This window comes from Oenanthe melanoleuca, chromosome 2 (assembly GCF_029582105.1).
Source record: "Oenanthe melanoleuca isolate GR-GAL-2019-014 chromosome 2, OMel1.0, whole genome shotgun sequence".
NCBI classification, from domain to species: domain Eukaryota; kingdom Metazoa; phylum Chordata; class Aves; order Passeriformes; family Muscicapidae; genus Oenanthe; species Oenanthe melanoleuca.
In genome coordinates this window covers 63637138-63654089 of record NC_079335.1, presented here as the reverse complement: position 1 = coordinate 63654089, position 16952 = coordinate 63637138, and the positions used below count along the sequence as shown (strand labels likewise).

The 16952-nt window shown below is 38.6% G+C and overlaps 1 protein-coding gene across 2 annotated transcripts in view; it reads left to right on the top strand.

Annotated features, from left to right (window-relative positions):
* The window catches only part of LOC130250434 (poly(rC)-binding protein 3-like), a 485448-nt gene that overhangs the window by 103977 nt on the left and 364519 nt on the right, over nucleotides 1-16952 (top strand). The window lies entirely within an intron of this gene.

The following is a 16952-nucleotide window of genomic DNA, read 5'->3' as shown; positions in this document are numbered from 1 at the left end:
AGATAACCTCAGAGTTCTCTGTCTGATGGTTTGGGAGTCTACAAAAGACAATAAAAACGTTGCCCTCCTCCATTGGAGTGGCTGATGCTTCCCCACTGTATTTGCACATTTCTGCATCCTAAACACTGGCCAGGCCCCATATGCTTCTCCACTCTGCTGGGGTGAAAATCATGAGTACAGCAAACTCATCCACCCTGCAACCCAGGCCCAGTCTAAATTTGTTTGTAGAAAGGAAGAAAAGCAGCTGAATTAGTTTTGTCTGTGTGAAGTTCCACCCTGGCTAGGAACCATAAGACAGCTTACCAAAACCTACAACGTGATAAAACAAAATATAAGGCACTCCAGGGTTTTTCCTTCAACTCCAGCTGCTCTCTTTTAGGGGAAGCAAAGCCTAGCAGTACAACAGTGCCTTTACAGTTCATATTAGGTGATGTGTTCAGTATATTAGGCTGTTTTTCTTAAGCAATATTCTGACTTTGGCAAAAGTCTGCACTTTCTGACTCCACATTCTTTGAGGGCATCTGTCTAAATGCAAAGGTTGTCTGGACTTTGCCTTATGTTCCAGTTAGAAGGGGAAATTTACTATTTTTGCTACTTTTGTTGTGCTTTGGGTTACTTTGTTTTCAGTAAGTACTCTGAGTGTGCTGGAAGATGACTTTGGTGCACAGAATTTTTACAGAAATCAGGAAATTCCCTTGGCCACTCTGAACACAACAGCAACAACCAGCCCTGCTGTCTGTATCAGGATTCTAAAATCCATAGGAAAAGGTGTTTAGGTGCTGATGAGACCCTTTTCTACTCCAGCAGCTGCTTCTTGCCTCATTGTGGAAAAGGCAGTGGAGCAGATACAGCCTGGGGGCACAGGTTTGTCCATACTTCACAAATAAAAGTGTCTTCCTCAACAATGTTATTACACTCTCTTGTTTTAACACAGTACTTACTTCCTAAGCCACCCCTTATTTGCCCCTTACTTTTCTACTTTATTTTATATAGTAGCTATGCAATGGCAATGGGCTTGATGTGTTTTGTGTCACTAAATGAGGGCCAGTGTGACTGAGAGCAATAAAGGTGTTCAGTAAGACATCAACATAGTTGAAGATTAGAATTAAAACTTCTTTTATTCTTTAAATCATTTCTATGTGTATTGCTTTTGCAGCTCACACATAATAGAAAATTAGCCTCGAATTCAAATCTTGTTGAAGCTTCATGAACATTACTTCAAGAAAATAAGACGTTGGCAAATGATTAAACGTGTAATTAGAGGTTTCACATTTAATCTTGTCACTGTAGTAATTTATGGTTTATTGTTTTGTGTAAGTAATGCACTTCTTTTCTAGTGTTTTTTCTTGCCTTCATTGCTAGTGTCTGTATTATTACAGTAAGGAAATTTGTCACAAGGACAATACTTTTGTTCTCAGCTGCAAGATACAGAGGAGAGTTGAATCAAAGCATAGAAGATGCAATACACTTCCCACCGCAGTTGGTGGGAGAATTGTGATGTGTTTACATTGTTGGGCCAGTAATGCTTTAGTTGTGACAACAAAGGGCAGGATGTAGCCTCTGTGCTTCTCTGCTGCCATATTTAGGGCTGAAACAGGTGTCTTCAGTAGCCAGTCCCAGGAAGGCTCAATAAAGACATGGAGCTGGGATACACAATCTCCCTCTGTAGTGCATACCAGAATTGGGTGGAAACCTGCAAACACAGCAGAAGCAGCCTTGAAATAGCCCATAGCAAAGGCTGACCAGAGTCCAAACTCATCCAGTGCCTTCAGGCTGTGGAGTCCGGGCCCTTCTCCAGAGGTAGGTCCCCATGGCAGGATTTTTTAAAAGGACTCATCAGGATTTGTGGTCACCACAGCTGCCCAACAGATATGTGGGATCTTGTTTCTTGTGTGAAACCAATGGCTCTTCCCTCCCTTTCCAAGTTACCCAGCTGTGCTGTGCTATCCTCTCTTTGCTTCCTTCCAGCTGAATGAAATTTGCAGCTTCCCTCTTGCAGGGCTGTAATATGACTAGTCAAAGTCCCAGATCCTGTTTTCCAAACCAGCTTGTAATTCTGCTGGAAAGGCAGTGTTCACACTGCCTCAAGGTGGGAAGAGCCTGGAAATGGGATCCCTCACACTCAAGTGAATGTTCCAATTTATGCTTGTGTAGTACAGGATACTACTTCTTCCAGCTGCACCATAGAAAATAAACCAGATCTGAGATTTTGGGACTTAGATGCTGTTTCAGGCTCACAAGGGCTCTTGAACTTGAGATGAACATCTTATTGCTAAGGTGGAGTTGTTTGTGGGACTTCAAAGATAGAGTGAGAATTGAATTTTTTGGTGACAGTTTTCATATGTAGACGTGTAAATTTTTATGTGCTCTTAACTTCCTTTTGATCAAGAACCCATTTAAAGAAAGATTTATTCTCTTACCAACATATGGTAGTGTGAGTCTTGTGTTACAGTAACTTCACACAAGTGCTGTTTCCAGACTATTGCAGGATAAAATAGCTTAGATTTTATTTCTGGTTGGGAGTTTGAGTTCACATTCATGTTAACTTCACCTAGTGCTGTTAATGTGAGCAGAAAAAATATATTTTCATCTTCACTGTTTTGACCTAACTATGACTTATAGATGCACTTCACAGCAATGTTTAACACAGTTTAATTATGCTCTGTTGAAGGTATTGTATTTTGCATTTTCCTTACCATTGTACAATATTATTGTGTTTCTTCAGATTCTTTGTCTCCTTGAAAACACTGGGGCCAATTCTTTTATTCCTCTGCAACAATTACAATAGAAACTTCCAAGAGATCTTTAAAAATTTGTAGCTGAATGAAAAGCATAAAAATTACTTTTTTTTGAGATATGGTTATGTAAAAAAGTACGTCTGTTTTGTCTTTTGTCTTTAGTGTGTTTGTCTTTTGAGCAAGTTTTTCATTGCTGTAATATTTTTCAGCTATTATTGCTTCTTTTTAATTGCTGTTTGTTTGGGATTTTTTTGGTTTTGGTTATGGTTTGGGTTGGGTTTTGGGGTGTTTGTTTGTTTGTTTGTTTGTTTTGGTTTTGTTTTTCATTTTTAAGGTAGGTAAAAATGTGAGAAAATGCTGTTCCAGGAAATTATAAGAAGCCATAATTCCAGTACTACCCTTCTTAATACTTTTGGTGGCTGATATTTATGTCTTTTGAGCAGATGTGTGTTTGTTTTAGGAAAGGAGTTGTTCACATTAAACTTGTGATTTTTCCTTGAGTTATAATAGCTAGTTTAAGATCTGGCAATCCACAGGAGACATTTCTGTTGCTCCACTCAGTCAGCAGAGTAGAGCAGTAGAACCAGTAGTAACTGGCCATCTGGCATTTTTCTGGCTATTGCAGTCCCCATTTGAATCAGAGGTCACTCAGAATTTCATAACAGCTTTCTTTATATCTGATTAACTTAATTAGTGATTGGTTATATCTCCTCTTCAGAATAATCATTAAATATGTGCAATAAATCTAGGCCTACAGAAGTACTGTGTTGTATCATCTTATGCTAATGATTCTAAACTGGGGGGAGTGGGAGATACATGTGAAGGCTGTGCTGCCCTTCAGTGAGACCTCCATAGGCTGGAGAGTTGTGTGAAGAGAAACCCAATGAGGTTCAGCAAGGGCCAGTGCAGGGTCCTACACCTGGGAAGGAAAAACCCCCAGTCCCAGCACAGGCTGGGGTCAGACAGTCTGGAGAGCAGCTCTGTGAAGAAGGACCTGGAGTCTTGGTGGATGACAAGTTGACAATGAGCCAGCAGTGCCCTGGTGGCCAGGAGGGCCAGTGGGATCCTGGGGTGCTTTGGGCAGAGTGTGGCCAGCAGGTGGAGGGAGGTGATCCTGCCCCTCTGCTCAGCCCTAGTGAGGCCACATCTGGAGTGCTGTGCCCAGTTCTGGACTCCTCAGTGCAAGGAAGACAAGGAGGAGCTGGAGAGGGTCCAGTGGAGGCCACAAAGATTATTTGGGGTCTGGAGCATCTCTCTTACAAGAAGAGACTGAGAGAGCTGATGTTTAGTCTAGAAAAGAAAGGACTGAGGGAGGATCTCATCAGTGCATATGAATATCTTAAAGGTGGGTGTCAAGAGGATGATGCCAGACTCTTTTCAGTGGTTCCCAGTGACAGGATGAGGAGCAAAGGCTGTAAATAAAACCACAAGAAGATCCACCTCAACATGAGGGAGAACTTCTTTACATTGAGGGTGTCACCCTCTGCCCAGGGAACAGACTGCCCATGGAGGTTGTGAAGTCTCCCTCTCTGGAGACATTCCAAACCCACCTGAATGCATTCTTGTGTAACCTGATTTAGGTGACCCTGCCTTGGCAGGGTGGTTGGACTGGATGATCTCCAAAGGCCCCTTCCAACTATAACAATTCTGTGATTCTGTGATTCACATCTTGCTGTTATTTAAAGTCTCTTGTCCTAACTCATTTCTTGGCTGCAAAAACTAAGTGTGGTATCAGCTGCCTCATGATACTTGAGATTTCATCTTGCACAGTGAAGCAGAGGTATAGGTCACCCCACAGCAAGGTGAACGGTCATGATGGCTTCAGTGGGTTTTTGGCTTTGCATGAGTCACAGTTTCAAGATTTCAGCACTTGCCTTCCTTATGAGAAGCTTCCAGACAAGCACTGCTATGGGCTCCCATCCATAATATTTAGCCCTGTGCTTAAGAGTGAATAATTTCTATTTTGGAACCCTCATATACATGCATATTTTGACAAAATGTTTGGTTTTTTCATTTTTTAGACAAAATTCCTGATTTTCACAGTAGATTGAACAGCTTTTGCTTCTTCTGAGTCATAGAAATCTAGTGTGTAAATTCATTTGAGCTTGAGGATTACTACCCTTTTAGTGTTCATGATCAAAAGTGTTAGCAAGACCCTTGGGGCAAACTCCTCACTGGAATTAAATACCATGGCCTATTTGAAGCCAACTGGTTGAACCGTTCCAATATACAGTAGAAAGGAAATTGGCTTCTGGTCCCTATGCCTGTGGAATGTACTGGAGTTTTTACATACAGTACTAGCATATAAAAGAGTTCAAAATTTGGAGATAGAGTATATTTTCTACTGTCTCCATTAGAATCACAGAACCATTAATGTTGGAAAAGACATTTGAGATCATGAAATCCAACCATTAACCCAATACTGCCAAGTCCACCACTAAACCATGTCCCTCAGTGCCACATCTATATGTCTTTTAAATACCTCCAGGGATGGTGACTCAAAAACTTTCCTGGGCAGCTTACAGTTTTCAGTGAAAAAATGTTTCCTAATATCCAATGTAAAATTCCCCTGCTCTATTCTAAATGTGCTTGGGTAGTCTATAAGAGAATTCCACCAGGATATCTGCCCTGTTGGCCTTCCCTCTAAACATTTATAAACATTCAATCCATCATAAAGCTCTAGACATTGAAACACTTCCTATCATACAGGAATACCCCAACTACCTCTCCTTCCTTGCCTATTCCTTCTTAAGAGTTTATAGTCATAATGTTTGGACTCCCTACATGCCACAGTGTTACATATGCCATATTTAAACTTAAGAGCTAGAACAGATATTTTCATCTACTAGGAAATAATGGGTGAAGTTTCAGGCCTTTAATGTAGATACAAATATTACAGCTGAAAATGCAAGTTCAAAACAAACTTTGCAGCTCAGATTAAAGTCCTGGTTAGGTGAAATGGTCCTTTTTTTATTTTCATAGTACATATTTTTGCCTTTTCAGCATGGAAGTGTTATGTTATATTACAGTCCTTCCTGCAGAAAATGTGGGGAAATACTGCTTTCTCTAGGTCACAAGGAAGAATAGCCACAGGGGAAATGGTGCTGTTTTCTAAAATGCATATATTCTGTTGTGCATTGCTGAGTAGCAGGGGGCAAGCAGTTAAGAAGAGCTGATTCACTGAGATGTTTATATAGAGGAGAATTAACACTGTGAAGTGAATTAATGTGAAAATTTTTATTGCTTACTCATTTCCAGGCTGGATTTTTCCATCACAAGGACCACAAGAACCTTTTGGCCTCAGGGCCCAAAGCAGACAGTTTTTCTGAGAGGGGATCATCACTCTTTTGACCACTGAGTTCTTTAGCAACTTTGATAGGTATCACATAAAGCTTCTGGGTGAAGCAGAGCATGTGCAGTGTGTCTTGATAGGCAGAGTTGCAGGAAGCTGGGCTGCTGCCCTATGCTCTGACATGGCATCAGGCAGACCTGGTCCCAGGGTGAAATAGTCACAGCTGGTTTCTGCCATTTCAAACACAAGACAACAATGCATAAAACCTGAAGCTGTTCCTCCAGTTTTCTCCTGTTCTACTGTTCTGTACCCAGATGATATAATTTGTATATGTTATACATATATACATATATACATATATGTTATACATATATATACATATATAGCTACATAGCACATATTTGCTACAAAGGAATAAAATGCCATTCCCAAGAGCTGCTGTAGTTGGACTGTCCTGGAATTCATAGCAAGGACCAACTTTCTGGTAGTGCTATAGCACACCAAGGCTGAGGACTTTTAGCAGAATGAGATGCACTCAGAGAGCAGAATAACTGATGTCAACTTTTACAATTGTGTGAAGTACCTTGAATCTCACACCCAAAATTTCAATCAAAACCCTCTAAAAGTATTGTAAACACTTCACAAATATTGAGTTAATTTGGACTTGGGGAGGAAGCACAAGTGTACTGGAACTTACCAAAAGGTCACAGACCTTTTGATGTAACAGAAAGGAAACATTTCTCTTTTTAACCACCTAATTCATACAAGAGAAGACTAAATTTATTTCCCACAAACCAGCAACAGCTACTTCTTCTTGCTTACCTCCCACTGCATCTACTTTGATTAAATAATTGCACTCATTCTTGCTAAAATATTAGCATAAAATAATTAATATTTGCATTTAAAGCAGTGTGTGCGTGAGCTCTGTAGTTAATACTGTGTTAAGGTGGAAAATGTTATTTTATTCACTGTTTTTGGCAGCTTAATGTTGTGCATAGAATTGAAGTTTACTAAGTTGCTCTTCCAATTGTAACCAACAAAAATGCTTCTGCTTTGCAAGACATATAGTAAACTTGGGGTACCATTATTTTGAAGATTGACAGCAAAGTAGCAATCTCTCTATGGTATTTATAAGTTTTAATGTATATAATAATGCTTTTTGATGGGTATGAACTGAGTCTAAAAAGGATGGCAGCTTTTTTAGTGAGGCTCATTCATATTTTTGTTGTTAGACAATTTTTGGAGGGGAAGGTGGGAAGTAGGTAGAGTAAAAGGAAGTCCCTGTGGAATTTTTGAGGCTGGATGAAAGAAAAACAATTCTGGTGGACTTCATAGGAGAATGAATGGTTTCCTCATTTGTGTGACTGCCTTTATATGTTGTATTTGAGAGGAAGTAAAACTTATTGACAAGCAAAAATAGTCATTTGGAGCAATAAAGATTGGAGGTTAATGAAAATGAGAAGCAACTAAAGTAAATGAGGAAAGCCAGTGGGAAAGGCCAGAGTGACTGAAGCAATATTCAACTGAAAAAAATAAATCTGGGAGATGGGAAGAAAGAAAATTGGTATGATGGGACTGATAATATTTTTGTTCCCACAATCTTTAGCATTTATTCATTGCTTTGTGTTTATGCATATAAACAAGCCTCCCACCAGCCTGTGTCTCAGTGTATCTGACTCTACTTTATACATTAAATTTTTCTCCATGCTTACCATTTTTTAAGAAAAGTGCTCTAAATTGAAACTCAAAGTAACTTAGTTTTTTTTTTTTTTGTTAAAATGGAGAGCTCCTTAAGTAAGCAAATTAAATATTAAATCCTCATCTTCAGTGTTCCCTAGCCTTTTGGCTTTCTTTTTCCTCAAGCAACCCAGGACTAACCTGAGATGTTTTACTGTCTTTAAATGCATTAAATATATTGATCTGCAGAAAGCTTTGGCGCCAGGCTGTCTGTAGCCTGTGTCATACAGTCAGAAAGGAAACGCTCTTGATTTTGTCTATTAAAAAAAAGCCAAAGTGAAAACATTATCCTAGGTTCAGATTACTGTGATAGCTGGGGAGGCCAGAGGAATTGGCTAATAGCAGCTGTATTGCAATTAAGGGGGAAGAACTTGACTAAGAGCAACAATGATTCTTTTTAGCATCTCAGAAAACATTAGATGTGTAATTTTTGAAAAACCATTTGTTCAGAAATAACCTACTTATTCACTCTATACCTACTCACCAGGCTCAGCAGCATTTTGGAGGGGATACTTTACATATCCTTTCCTATTTATAACATCATATTCTTTCTTCATAATGAGGTTTGCTTGATGCCAGTTCAGTCTTCTTTGAGTTCTGGACTAGTTTCAACCTGTGAGTGGATCATACAAAGCCACTCCTATTTATCTTTTCTGTTTTGGTAAGTCACTTAGGTTCAATGATTTGCCCTTAGTGATTAGTGAGGGGAGAGGTTAGTTATACAGAGACAGTCCCTCTACAATACAACTCACACAAACTGTCCACACCATCTTCTCACAGGAGCACTGAGTCAAGGCTTCAGCTACATCACAGATTGAATCATTGCTGCTTTCTGTCATAGGGTTGAGCTAAAAGTAATGTGACTTTGGTCAGTGAAATCAGTCTGGGTTCACCCAAAATAGTAAAATATATGACTCCTGTCCTGAGCCACTTCCTACTCCATTGAATAATGACTTTTTCCACCAGTAATTGCCTGAAGAAACTTGTCCTTTAGTCAAACTTAAATTGGAGTTCCAAACACCTGCATTGCACAAACACATCCCCTTGGTGGTGGTATCCACCACCTTAATTCCCCTATTCCCACCAGCAGCCCCTCACAATTCCCTGGTGCATCACACTCCTGTCTTCCCTGCCAGACTGTAGCTGAGCTATTTTCTGCATTTTGCCATACAGAAGAACATCTTCTACCCCTGCTACCAGCAACCCTTTTAGGTGCATGTCCCTGTGCAGGTTTCATGCAGCCACAGGCACCTCAAGTCCCAGCCTCTTCCCTCCTGAACACAGTGAAAAGCAGTGCAGGGAGTGGCAAGAGGAGTGGCACTTCTCTCCTGAGTTAACCACATTGGATCTGGAGATTAGGCATACTTCTGGATGCAGTCTGCTCTTCAGATGTAGAAGAGGGGTTTTTGTGGGGTTTAAAAAAAAGTGCTGTGTGAACATTCTTTTTTTTTTTTTTTTTTTTACAACATTTTGGTGTTACTACTCTTACAGTAGTCCAGACCTCAGTGCACAAATTACAGAAATAATAATAAAAAAACTATTTTTATTTTACTTAAGCAGCATATACTCTTATACAGTATACAGTCTTGCCTAGAAAATTTCCTTAGGGATCCATTTTTCTGAATGTCAGTGCCACCTTCACAGGTGCTGCTGCATTGCTTTCATTAATTCTGATATTTGATTATCCTCCCAAAGAGGAGAAGTGCCTTCCTGTATGGCCCAGGTGAAATGTCTCTTCTCATTACAGCCAGTTCTTAGCTGCTGCCTACCAGGCAGTACTGGGGATTTCTTTTATTTTGTGTGGCTCTGCTCAAGAGAGACAAACAAACCCTTCTGGTAAGGTAAACCTGCATTGCAAATCAAAGTAGTGTGTGTTTCCTAGATTATCTCTGATTGTTAATTATGGTAAATACCAATAATAATGTATAGTTTCCTAAAGGAAGTGTTTTACCAGAGTTAAGTATCTGTGTTGTCCTTGAAATGAGGTGTCATATAGTGCATTGGCAAGGGTGGTGCTGCTGTGTGCTGGAGTTATTTTCTGTTGTATGGCTGCTAGCATTCTTTCTGCGTTAAATTAAGGAAGAGGGGTTGGAAGCTGTCTTTTTCATCTTTAGCTATCAGGGCAGAGGTGATTTAATTGCAGAAAAAACCAGGCCTGCTTAGTCTCCCTAAAACTAGTGTTTTAGGGTAAGGTGAAGGCAGAGAGGGTAGAGATAGGGAAAGAAGAGATTTGAAGTTTTTGAAGAATTACTTAAACACTGGTACTGTTTCCTCTTTGATCAGCTTGACCTCTGCTCTTTAGTAGAAGCTCAAATTAGGAGCATAGGATTGGAAGGAACCTCCTAAGTAATCCTGTCTTTCCTTTTTCCATTACAGCTCCTGTAGTATATAAATCTCTGGGAAGGTTGTTATAGTATATATTTAATTTAACAGGGTTCCTTGCCCTTTTCTAGGCTGGCTGTTATGTAGTTGAGTTTCTGTGAAAATTGGAAGCCTTCTAATTTTTTTTACTAAGGCAAGCTCAAAGACAGTTTATTCATATTTATTTTACTGCTGGTGTTGCCTTTTATCTTAAATGGTTTTGCCTCTTTGATGCATGTGAAACTTCCTCAGGTTTTATTTTTGTAAGACTTGAAAAACTAAGGTCTTTGAAATGTGCCTTTTCAGGTAAATGAGGTGGAGAGGTAGGTTTTGTTGTTTGGCAATTTCAATTAGGTGTTTTGTCTACTTTCTTCATTTTTTTTAAATTGTTCTTGTTTTAGGATGTGTAAAACTATTACCACTCAGCATTTCAAATTACTTTTCCAAGAGTTTCTACAGAATCAATGCTTCCTAATATAAAAACATTTATTGTTACATCTTTGTGTCTGCTATGGAGGCAGAGCTTATTGGTAGCTTGTAGACTTGTTGAATAAGGGGAGATTTGCCTTTCTTCCTGGGCGTGTGTGTTAGAAGGGGCACCTTGGGCTGTCTGTATGGTCACTAGAGAGAAACAGGATGATTTTAATCTCACCTATTTTAGTCATCCAATTTCAGATTAAAGGAATTGCAACCTAAATCTCAGAACCATTGGAGCCTTGCAATGGTGGCTTGCATTGATGGGAATTTCTGTATTTGATCAGAATAATCTTACTTCTGACTGGTAGATTAACTCCTGGATTATAGTGGTAATTCCTGTTGCTGTCTATGGCTGCATGGGAACACACTAGAATACAATATTACTATTTCTCAATTCTTAATGTATGATGCCAAATGACAAAGAAAAAAGCTTAGACCTGCTTGCAGTAAATGGACTTATTTTTTACATGTTTCTGGAATAGTAGCTTTGGAGAGCTCGTTATGCTCTTAATCATGCAAAAGGTAAAGAACTTTGAACTTCCCCTGAGACTTGAAGGTGGGAGTTCAATGTTGGCAAAACAGCAGTCTTGAAATTTTTTTTTTTTTTTTTTTTTATGACATCTACTAGAGGCAGACAGAGGACCCCAGGCAGCATACAACCTTATTTTTAATGATTTTAGTAGAAAAATACCTTCTGTTAACTCACCTACTAGATAATATTCAGGTAATATTTTTGAGGACCTAGAGCAGCTCAAGATTTTCAAGCTTGGCCAGTGCTCTGCAGACCTTGAAGAAAGTACAAAGGTGTTCAAAATGCTTGAAGCCTGGTTTTCAATCTCAAACTGAAGCCAAGGATAAGCTTGGACTTCTATCGATTTAATGTTCTCCATCAATCTTTTTTCTAAGGAGGCAACAATGTCTGTAAAGTCTTACTGAATGACAGTTACTCAGAAATATTTGTACCAGCCTGCTTGGGAATGCTTCACAGCTGTCTGCAAGCCTTGTGAGCACTGTTTCAGAGAACATGCTCAAAGCTAGTGCATAGCTATGAAAAGTGGCTTCTCCAACACATGTCCTGCTAGTCAGTGGTGATCATAAGACCTAATGAGTCTACTTGTACTTTAAAATTTGTCTAGCCTGCCACTCTTTCCCTGCCCAAAGTGGAATTCCTCAATGACTGGTCATTAATTCAAGAAGTATTAATCCCTCAGGGCTGGAGGGCAGTTCAGGCTCAGAAACACTTTCTACTTTGCTGGGGAAAGGGAAAGCGTGTTCCTTCATTTGCAGACAATGTCTGTTCAGAGCTGCTCTGATACAGAGAGGGGAGATGGGTAAGAGGAGCAAATGCAGCTGAGACAGCCCAAAGCTCACGGGCCAAGGTGGGACATACAATTCTGTTCTGTGGTAGGTGCATTCAAAATGCATGGAAATGTTTTTTTTTGTTTTTTTTTTATGCTATGTAAAGGGAATGAAATTCTATGGATGGTGTTGAAAAGCTTTAGGATTAGGTATTTTGCTTGCTCACACCATCCTGTATAAGTGGAGGTCCCACTGATAGGTTTGTCTGCCAAGGTACAAAATGAGGTGTAGGTCTTTTGTCTTGTAGATGCTTTGTAGGTTTTGAAATATTGATTTGTTTATTTTTGAGGCAGAATTGTGCTTTCTGAAATAATGATAACTTTCACCTAATTTACATCTGCTGATATGATGGCTGAACATCATCTTGATGGCTTATGAATGGGCAAAACCAATTTTATTATTGAGTTATCTTAACTCCCAAGTCACTCTGCTGTTTGACTCGGCATGCGTGGGCTTTGCTATACAACGTTTTTGTGGGGTCAGAGCTGATGGATTCCATTCAGAGCTTGTGTTCCCAGTTAGAGGCAGCTGCCAGAGTTTTCTCATGTCACTGTAGAATTTCTCTACTTTGTTATCCTTGTTGTTCCCATAATTGTAGAACTGAGGAATTATTTTAGGGTAGTATGGTTCATATAATACTATGTTTCTGCTCAATTCATAGACCCTGTGTAGGATCTTGTTAATTGCCATCACCACCCATGTAGTCTAATGATGTTGTACCAAATTCATATGAGTCTCTTCACTATCATTCATATCACATTTCACTATCACTTCATACCACACTTATCACAGTCATTTTATTGGCAGCTTACTTGAAGAAATATAAGCCAACTAAAAATGATGAGAGCTCATTTTCTCTTGTTTGGCTGTACCTGCATGAAAGCTTTATGGCTTGCTGAAGAATAACTGTTCAGCAGCAGCCAGAGAGAGCTGCTAAGTTCATTTATAACTTAGACTTGTGGAATTTCAGTGCTACTGTATCTTTTACCTTGGGAATAATATCTGTTGGAATTGTGAGTGTTGTAAGGATTGGAGTCTCCCAGGATCATAATGCTAGTGTTATCCATCTCTTCTCCAGTGTTATCTGTATTGCAGTCCAAGCATCACTATCTACCCTTCAGAAGATCACCTTGAGATTTGTCTTTTATCAAAGACAAGTCTTGACCTTGAAGCCCTTTTCCAGATCTAGAACACTGTGTTAGGAATGTACTGGCTTTTTTTTGCTGGATCTTAAACAACTTAGGGAAGTTGGGCTTACTAATGAAATTGTTTGGTGTGTTTTAAAACTATCTCTAGTCTGAGAGTCATCTTACTCATTGGGAGTCCAGCTTATAACCGCTGGTTTGTGTGATGCTGTCTTGAACAGCAAAGGTGAAATACTTTCCTTGCTTTATGTAGATCAAGCCCTAGCAGGTTTTTTTTCCATACCTCCTCTCCTATGGTATGAGAAAAGGAAGTTCCTTCACACCCCATGGAAAAATGTAACAATTTGGGCTCCTTTCTGTATTGGAATTGCCACAAATCTTACTCATCTGTGTAAAATCACCTGAAGGAGAAAAAAAAAATTCCACACAGAAGATGTCTGAAAAAGGGAATTGGATATTATCAAAGCTGAAATGCACACATCAGGATGTACTTACATAGGTTCTATAGTACTGCTTAATTTCAAATTTTTGGGATTTAAAAAATTTAAAATATTCTCTGCAGGTTATGTGTGTGCGAGTTCAGAATCACGTGTCTGTATAAACATACAAAAATACAGAGTAAATATGTGAACTGACACATTTGTTACTTGAAGATCTCTGCAAACATCCCAAGGCTGACCATGAGCTTCTTTCTTTGGTCCTCTTGCAGCTTCCCCACAAAAAATGAGCTGCTTCTCCCTTTTGGACTCATTGTCTTACCTTTGAATTGCTGGAAAGGTGCTGGTACTCCTCAGGCAATACTCAGGCAAGAGCGTTGTGAAAACTAATGCAGCTGTGAAAGAGGAAGGAAGCCTGTCCACAGGGTCATTCTTGTATAAAATACAAGTAATAATTTCTTACTGGAAGAAATTACATAAGGAACTAAGATAGCTACTTTAGATACAAAATATTTTGATTCCTGAAGCTTTTAAGTGATGAGTTTAAGGAGATGTAATAGAGAACATATTTGCAATAAGGTCTCCAGACATTCTATGGAGGATCAGCGTGGATAATTCTACTTGAGTTTTATGAAACCATTAGAGAATTTGAAATATGTAATTTTGTACTCAAAGAAAAACAAACCTATGGACTGTTCAAAATTAGTTCATGTCAAAAGGGCTATTTTCTGTCTTGAGTCCCATTGATTAAATATAAAAGATGTTGATCAAAGCAGTAAAACATTACTGAAGTACTTCAGCTTTTATAAAACAGTATTTGGCAGAATACCAGGTCTTGGTGACCCCAGTGACTGTGAGAGTTTTGATTCATAAAAGTTGCTGTATGAAAAATCCCTCTATGTTGTATGGCCTGGTCCCATATCAGTTTTTAATTTCAAAACCTTACTTTTAGAAATGCTTCTTAAACAACAGTCTCTGCTGAACAGAAATAGATTCACATTGCTTTGCTAAGAGGAAGACAAACATCTATACTTCTGCTTTGTTGTAGAACCTAGAGCCACCTTTTGTTCTTAGAACTGGAAATGTACATCTCTTTCAGCTACTAAGGATGCCTTTGTTTCATGGATCAAATATTGTGGGGTCTGGGCTGTGATTAGGATATCTAAATACTGTGGTGAATAAACAAAAATTGTTACGAGTGAAATTTCCAAACTGGCTGTAACTCAGCCTCATTCCTAGTGGCTTGGTGTATTGAAAGTGTTCATCCTGTCATTCTGAAGTCTAAACACATGATTTATATATTGGTTAGGTTATAACTGGGGTGACTGGCTCAGTGCCAACCAGCAGACCTAAAGAAAGGGAGGCCTTGTATGGGAGAAGGGTTCCAGCTCATTTAAACCAAACAGGCAGTCTAGGGCCTTTCTTAAACTAGACACTGCCAAAAGTAACTTTTTTTTTTTCTTTTTTTTTTTTTTTTTTCTTTTTTTCTTTTTTTTTTTAATATATAAATTGCATCCATTCTGCCACATCTTTGCCTTTTCAAGGACCAACTTGGGACATGAGAGAGTGTTAAAATATATGACATTTTTTCCTGTAAGACCCCAAAAGAAGACAAAAAGAGAAACAAGAAGATATATTTCAATCTTAGTTAAGACAGCAACTCTTACCAAGTATGTGGACAGGTTGCATTTGGAAATAAAGGGATGGGTATTTTTGGTTTCTTTTGCTTTTGGTTTTTTAACAGGTGCTATATAGTATACTTCAGGGCCTCAATAAAGTGTTCACATTTCTATTTTTGTTCCAATTTGGAAATACCAAGAAAACAATTGCAATCTTTTTCTCACTTCCCTTCTGGCATTATAATAATAAATTTCCTGGGCAACTTCTGAGATAAATGTAACAAGTGTTAGCACATAGCTATTAAATCTTCTAAGACTGTGAAATAGCTGCTCCTGTCTGGCCATTTGGAGCCTTGTAATAAAGCATGTTTTAACTACAAAATCTGCCAAAGGAATAGAAAAGTTTTCACGTTCTGTTTTTCCATATTACTCCCTGTTAAGCCCCAATGTACAAAATAACATCAATGTCAGCTGAAACTCTAGATTCTATGGATAGATATATCTATCTAGATATATGGACAATTAAGAGTGTAATAGATTTTTTTTTCTGGTTTCAGCATGGGACTTGATACAATCTTTGCTGTTCCATACTAATTTTGATACTTGTATAGGATGAGATCTAGGGCACAGGTGTTTTCAATCATGTTTTGTACCTGGTATTGCAAATTATTATTGGCTTTGGTTTAAGCTTAGAATTTGTTCTGTGTTGTACTGATTGAAGTCTGTTCCCTCTGTAAGATCTGTTCTGCACTTGCACACAGCACATCTTTACCACAAGCACGCAGCAACTTGTTATTTCTAGCCCATTACTCTGCATAATGCAATGTGTGTGATTATGACATTTTAGAGACAGGAAACAATCTAATGCTAGTTTGAAGCTCTTCTATTGGTGAGGTTTTTCCCTTCCATTAATTCTACTACAAAGATGTGATTTTCAAAGCAGTAACATGAGGATGTAGGTGAGGAACTTAGTCCTGCTTTATGTTCAAACACTGCATACCTGATATTCACTTAAACATCTTCCTAAAAAACATGGTCCACTAAAGATAAGAAAGTCTGCTAATTTTTTTGAATTGAAGTCCCTAAGACTTTGGGTTTTTTCATTCTGCATCTTCAGATCCACAGATGTTTTATTACAATGCTTTAGTTCCTTAGGGCAAGCTGAAGAGTTGTGTTCAATGTTATCTCCAGGATTTTCTTGCTTTCCTGATCCTTCTGCCTTTATAATTGAGAAACAAGATACTTGCTGAATTTCTCCAAGGGGAAGTTTTATTTTACCAATAATCTCCATTTCAGGAAGATTTAAAGCTATGTTCCCTTACTGTTTTGTAAAGAAGTAATGCAAGTATTACTGAAACAGAATATTTTCCTGAATTGAATTCCTCAAGTCAGTGTTCCATTAGTAAATGGAATAATTCCACATTACATTTTGCCTTTTCCTAATGCATTTTTAGGCCAGATTTTGTGTGGAGTGTTGTCTAAGAAAGTAATTTTATTCTTGATTAGCTTTATTGGATGACTTTATGGAGTCCTACCATTACACACTCTTCCTTCTTCTCCCCAGCAGTAGCTGTATCTGCTCTAGCCAGATGTGCAGCACTGCTGCCCCTGAAGAGATCTGAGCCATCTGCTCCGTGTCAATTTGACATACCATCATTTCTTAAATAATTAGATGGTCTTAACAGCAATTTTAAGATACAGTGTTTGACATATGCTGCATGGAAAAAAAGTTTCAGGCTGTGATTTTCACATAGAGTTTTGACTCCTTTATAAACATAGCAATTACT